The following is a 7718-nucleotide window of genomic DNA, read 5'->3' on the forward strand; positions in this document are numbered from 1 at the left end:
TGAAATGATCGTACTATATTTTAGTTGGATAATGTTTTTTATTTAATATTTTGTATTTTTAGGGGATTTTATGGTACTAAATTATATTTATGCTATAGTCATATCCATTTATTCACTTTTTGAGCATAGACCTGAAAATGAAATTTCTAACTTAAACTGTAAAGTCTTGAATGCCTTAGAGCACAGACTTAAAGGAGAACTGCGGTCAATTTTAACATTGAGCTCATTTTTTTGTAAATTTGGAGTGCTGTCAATACAGAGAACAACGACAAAAATCGGTGTTGCCTACACCGTGTTATCCTCTTTTTAAAATTTGCACCCTGTTGACTTCAATAGGGGCAAGTTTTAAACCTGCTTTTAGCCTGTACATCCTTGATGTGTCATTACAAGTGCACAGCCAATGTGAGTGATTCCTTCAGAGTGAACACGGGTGAATCTGACTGCAGCAGATGTGAAAGATATGAATAAAAGTGATGTTAATTCAGCCAGCGCACATACCTGTATTTACTTCCTGTTTTCGGTCGAAGTCCAAAGTAGTCGATTGTCGAGTTCACGCGCGTGATCATAGGTAACTAAACCTATGCGCGTGAACTCGACAATCGATTACTATGGACTTCGACCGAAAACATGAAAATAAATACAGGTATGTGTGCTGGCTGGGGGGGGGGGGGGGTATTTACGACAGTGCAAGTATTCCACAGCGACTCTAGGGGTCGCTGTTTGACAAAAACACAATTTCTCCACAGTGTGCCTTTAAGTGCACTTACATCAATACATTTAGGAATTGTAATTTAACAATAGTAATAGTAAACATTAAATATAATTCACTACAATACAATATTTGTGTTTCTCATGGATTTAAAAGGCTTATGCTTCAGTTCAAATGAGTTTTGTAGAAAGTATAAATTGTGCCTACATTTGAATTTCATTGAAATGCTAATGTGAATTTATTTTTGTAGTGGATAGTAAATGAAAAGTAGCCCATAAGATGCGGCAAAACTTTTGACTATTATTGTATGTCCTGAAATTCTCCCTCAGGATTACCATGTAGCCACTGTTTCTGGGTTGTAATTACTGTTTTGAATGGTCTTCTCAGATAAAGAGTCATTTGTGAGCATATTTATGGCTGTGTTGTTGAGGGTCATGCTCTGCCACGCTGAACGCTGGGATATATCAGCAGACATTCCTCTCACTGACTGACTGAATGCCTGGCTGCTCAACAGTTGTTGCTGTTAGATGCCGTGAGCTTCCAGATTGATTATGTGTGGACTAAAACTAGAAAATGTGCTGACGAAAAATTCCCTCAACCTCTGCTATCTATAACATGTATATCTGCTCAGGAATGTCGAATGCCATGAATACCCCACTTACAAACATGGTGACAATTTAGATTTATGTAAAAATTTGTCATCTGATGCTTCATAAATTTAAACGTAGTGTCATTACACACCTTGACATAACAAATAATGAATGAATAATATGATTTAATGTAAAATTATGAAGCATTTGTATATCCAAATACCATTTTTGCTCATGTCTCACACCTGTGGTCTCAGTGTTAAGATATCAGCCCATTCTTTTAAAACATGACATTATTTCAAATGAATTAGTTTCATATACATATTACTTTACACCATGTTAAAGTTCCTTTTTTTGTTTGCATGATTTTTTTTATCTAAACCTGTCCCACACTTTAGAGTCCTTACCGCAACACTGAAAAAGACTCTTAATATGACATTTGTTCAAAGCCAAACAAATCTAGTTTCTATGGAAACAGAAATTAGCATGTGAGCACATGTCTGAAAGATTGGTCCATCTCCATTAGGTCACTCACAAGATTATTTAAAATGTATTTAAAACATTTATTTAAAACTTATTTTAAATAGTAATAATATTTCACAATATTACTGTTTTTACTGTAATTTTTATCAAATAAATTCAGCCTTGGTGAGCAGAAGAGACATACTTAAGCAGAAAAATTTCAACATTAAAACACTAAACATAAAGTCTTGCCGACCCCAAACTTTTGAACGGTAGTATATCATTTGCATAGTTCTTGCTTTGCTTCTGTTTTTTTTGTTTTTTTCATAACCTGGAAACTGAACTGAGCTGGACGATGGCATCACGTTTTTCTCCATAGTGGCTATATATATATATATGTGTGTATATGTATGTATATGTGATGTAACCATCACTGAACTTCCTTAAGCTGGTCTATGACACTATTTTCTTCTAGATCTGCTGTACAGCAGAAACAAACTTTGTTGCATTATTTTCCTGCCATCATTGTAAAGCTGCTTTGAAACAATCTATATCGTAAAAAGCGCTATATAAATAAAGGTGACTATTATTATATAAAAACAATACAGGTCATGCAAGTAATAAAATGACTGTATGCCTATACCTCAAGGCGTCTCGTAGCTTATTAGTTTACTAATTTCTAAGGTTGTTTTTTTCTCCTTTTGAATACATTTACATGACATCAAGCTTTTTTGAATTCCTGAACTAGTGCCAGTTAAGCCAGAGGATTTTGCATCATTATCAGGGTTTAACCCAGGATTACTTCACAGGTCACATCTGAGGTGGTGCGATTACATAACAATTTAGATTTGGGTTCAAGCTCATTTTAATGTTCATGGATTTACATTTCATGATCAACTCAACCAAGGTTCCAGAAACTGTGCAGACTTTACTTTTTCATAGGAAATTCTCAAATCTGTATTCACATCCAGCCAGTTTTAAATAAAGAGATATATAGATCCACTGCACCCTCTAGTGTTGGAGCGATCCGAAGACTCTGTAAACCGCGGCCTCTGATGGGTTATAGCCAAGGAAATGAAAAATGTTACACAAAGAGGCATTTTTAGTGGAATCTTCATATATTTATAATCTTAAGAATTACCACAGAAGAAAGTCTCTCACACACACATACACACAGAGAGAACATATTTTATGCCTAAAAGGACATTTCTCAAATTTCCAAGCATGACAAACGGAGGTTTATGATGTGGCCTTGAGACGGCAACCATGACTAAAGCTAAGCATCACATAAAAGACACTCACTGTGCGGCTACAATTTCAATTCATCATTTTTTATGCAGTGGTGAACATTAATCAAAGATGTCTAAACAATTCAGCTGACGCATGAAACTAAATCATTGAGTATTCTGTGAAATAAGATTGTCTTTAATTTTGTCCTTTTTTTACCTGAGTCTCAAAAGACTGAAGGCAAAAATTGGCTTGACGTTTGCATAAAACATATTTTCAGTGACAGCAGTTCACCAGCAATGTAATGTGCTGCTCATCTAGTCAGGGCAAACTTTCTATAATAATTTACAAGCATCAGCAAACTATTATAGAAAGTTTATTAATCCACATTTGAGTGAATCTGAGAACATTAAGTTGATGAAAAATAAAGAAAATCAAATTGGCTCTGAACATTCATGTACAAAATTATTCAACCCCAAAAAGTCAAACTTTGTGCAGAATCTTTTATTCTTTATAACCTCCAAATGCTGCCTATAAGTGCTTAGAAGCTTCTGTCTCCTCTCTACATGCAAACATGGCCAATTCCTCGCTTGAAAAAGCTTCCAGATCACTGATAATCTTTGGTTTTCACATCACCATGCTTTCTTCATATTTCCGCCAAATATTTTCAATGAGATGTAAATCTGAAGACTGTACAGGCCACTCAAGAACGTTCTATGACTGATCCCTAAACCAGGCTTCAGTAGATTTGGATGTATACTTTGGGATGGCAGGAAAGTCCATTGATCATCAAGCTTCAGTCTCTGCACTGAAGGTATCAACATCTTTTGCCAAAATGGCTTGATCCTTCAAATAATTCATGATGTCCTTCATGCAGTCAAGATTTCCAGTTCCTGCAACAGCAAAGCTCCCCCATAACAAGACTGGACCGCCTCCATGTTTGACCATGTTCACCTCCATGTTCTTCATTAGCTTTGTCTTTTTTGCACCAGACATACCACAGTTTGGTCATATCACTCCATAAAACATTCTTCCAGAACTCCACAGGTCTTTCCAAGTGAATTTTAGCATATTCAAGTCTGCCTTTTATGTTCTTCTTGGTCAAGAGTGGCATTCGGCAAGATGTCCCGACATCAACCCAGACAGCAACATAGTGTCGGCCCAGATCCGGCCCACATCTGGGCCGTGTGGAATCCACGTGTACCAGATGTGGGCCGGATCTGGGCCGACACTATGTTCCTGTCTGGGAAGTCCATGCTTGTTTTTTCCTTCTTTCATCAGGTCATCTTGCAAGTCTTTAGCAGTAAATTGAGGGTTTTTTCTCAGTTAATAATAATAATAATAATAATAATCTTTTATTTTTATCCCCCTGAATGATATTGTGTTTTTTCTTCAAAACCCTCAATGGTTTTCTGGTACAACACATTTTAAACTTATGAATAAGGCTGCCAGCTGTGTCTTTAGGAACTGTTAGTGTTTTGGAAACCTTCTTGTAGCCATAGACTTTCTAATGTAATAAAACAATTGGTTCTCTATAGCTTTTATGAGAGCTCTTTTGACTTGGCCATATTTGCTACTCAACTTTAGCACATGCATGGGGTAAATGTAGCCTATGTATGGTTAACAGCACAAGCTAATTCAGTTTTGTTAAAGATCCAGACATACATGTAGATTCAACGTGTACCAGATGTGGGCCGGATCTGGGCCGACACTATGGTGCTGTCTGGGGAGTTTCCAAAGGCTTGACTGTGTTTTAACACTATTTTGTATAAAAATAAGTGACTTAAAAACAGCAGCGTTGAATAATTATGACATAGATGTATAACAAAACAAAACAAAAATCCTATAACTCAAAACATTACATTATTGACAGTATCACTTTTAATTTGCCACTAAACTGTTATATATGCAATTAAAATTGTATCTTTAGAAAAGCCTATATTTGTAAATTACAGTCTCTAGGGGGCTTGAAATTGATTGCCAGTGTATATAAAATCCCATTATCATCTCAAATTTCAAAAATCTTTTGCATTTTGATCCAGTTTAATAAGTAGAGATGTAAAAAGTCATGGTTGATATCAGTTCAGATTCATTGGAAGTTCATTCAAACGGAAGGAAATGGAAAGTAAAATCGAGAGATGCTCTTTGTAATATTATAAATTATATAAATTATAAATATAAAAATATAAAATAATAAGTATAAAGATTCTTATTTAGATATTATATAACTTATAAAGTATATAAATATCTTTCTTATTTATATAAGATATATAATATTCTTTAACATTATATAAGATGCTTTTCTTGTATAATGCACATGTTGGCAAATGTAGTAGGTGATCCAAATACTTCATCCATACTGAACTTTTGTTCAGACCATCCTCTATAGGCCTACTACACAAATAATACAAGTAATATGGTGGTATGCTATTCTGAACATATAAGCCCGGGCTTCATGCTGTGCTTTGGAAGAGAGCACACATCGTGATCAGTTGAAGGACAGATAAAGTGCATTATTAATAAATGGCAATTTTTAAAGGACACTGCAGATAAAATGGCCATTGTCAAATAAAGATGTGCCACCTATTATAGGTCCACATCCATATTTTTGTCCACTATATTTTGGCCTAAGCTTGTTTGCAAAATGATTCTGTTGTGTGTAGCAATAATACAATGTACAGTAGGGATTAAAAGTGATGTCCAGTCTAGGGAAATTGACATCTATATTCAATCTTAGCTTTATTCAAATATTATAAAAAATGTGTTAAAGAATTTGTAAGCATATTGCATAGTTGTGCTTGGAGTCAATTGTTGTATTTGTGATAACGAAATAAAACATGAAAAATTGAGCGGACATAATTTTTGGCCAAGCTGTCATACAAAGAAATTATGAACACATGCAAAAACAAGAGAGATCCATTGAAACATTAATAACTGTTTATGTTGTAGTCAATGTATGCTTTTCCTGTGAGTTTTTGTTTTTCTATACATTTTTTCATAGTAAAGCCTGTAGCTGTATTTCGCCTCCTTTTTGCCAAATAATTTTGTCAGATAAATACCTTAATCAAGTTTAGTGTTTTGTTCTTCCCTCATTTCAAATATATTCATATTTTGATGATTTAATCGAACTTGTAGGGTCATTAAAAACAAATATCTCCTCCGGACATCTCCTCCTCGGACTTTTGGCCACTACTATAGGCCTACTGCAAATTGATCATTTCACTAGCTAAAACTGCAGCAATAAAGTCTTCAACACTGCAACAAACATCTTTCAGTCTGTGTTGTCCATTAGCATGCAATAGTCCACGGCTAGCAGTGCATTAAACAACTTCAAAGCAAGACGTGGAGGCAAAGAACTGAGAGAGATGAGAAATGCGTGTGGATTAGGCTACCTGTGTCTGTTCAGCGCCTCTCTCAACAAAACTGAGTTTAATTACTTCAAAAACAGCGGTTACCCCATCGTTGCTGAGAAATATAATGTAACGATTCAGTAGTGAAGCTATTTTATAAATAGCAGTGTTGGTAAGTTTGTGTGTGTGTGCGCAGCACAATCTCTGTGTGTGTGCACTTCAATGAAAACGGAACATAGATTCTTCAAACATAGAATGGTGATTAAGCTGACTGGAACTAAATGTGCATTACGGTAAATGGTTTTATTGCACAAATACCAGCCAATCAGAATCACTTTGAAATTTCAATGGTTCACCGCTGAGGATGATGATCTCAGTCAACCCATGAATCATGAGTCACTGAGAACCAATGAACAAGTGTCTGCGGGTCTTACCAGATCTCTGATCAGTTTATATATATATATATATATGTTACCGGAAAAGTGTGAAATCCCGGCATTCTATAGAATACCTAGGTAATGTATAGAATTAGTTATTGTATTTTTTGCAAAATACATCAGGAATTCTATACATTGCCTAGGCATTCTATACAATACCGGGATTTCACACTTTTCCGGTAACATATATTATATATATATATATATATATATATATATATATATATATATGCTTTATTTAAACAGGAAAAGTCCCATTGAGACACAGTCACAGTCCTGTATAGCACAATTTTCAACCATGAGCTGAAAAACAATACATTACGTAAATTAAAATACAATACAGATTTACACAAAGTTTACAAAATATTTACATAGAAAAAAAAAAAAGCAATGAGTTTAAAATATATATACAAACGAAATAAGGACTAAAAGTCGAGATCTACCTACCATTAATTAAAAAGAAAGAAAGACATGAACATGAAAGAGATGTTCATGAAAGACATGAACATCTTGGATGGCATCGGGGTGAGTAAATTATCAGGAAATTTTCATTTTGAGGTGAACTAATTCTTTAAGTCTCTTGTTGGCCTGTTTCGCAGAGCCATTCATAGAACAAACCCTGACAACTGATAAAACAACATATAGACACTTGATAATCTTATAGGATGATTAGATAATTGCATTTGAAATATTTTACTTTCAATAATAAATTTGCAATCGATTTGTAAAAGGTGTTTTTATGCATGTTTGGCCTGGTGTTTGTGTTGCATTTAGTGTTCTGACCACTAGGGGTCACTGTGGAGACGGGTGTCGATTGATTCGAAGCCTGGACACTCACATAACTGTTTCGCTGTTCAATGAAGCCTCGATCTGCCCACCCCTACTATTAGCAATACAGTAGGATACTTCTGATCCAAAATACTGTGCAAAAATAACCAAGTCA

Source organism: Abramis brama, assembly GCF_963993115.1.
Source record: "Abramis brama genome assembly, chromosome: 1".
NCBI classification, from domain to species: Eukaryota; Metazoa; Chordata; class Actinopteri; order Cypriniformes; family Leuciscidae; genus Abramis; species Abramis brama.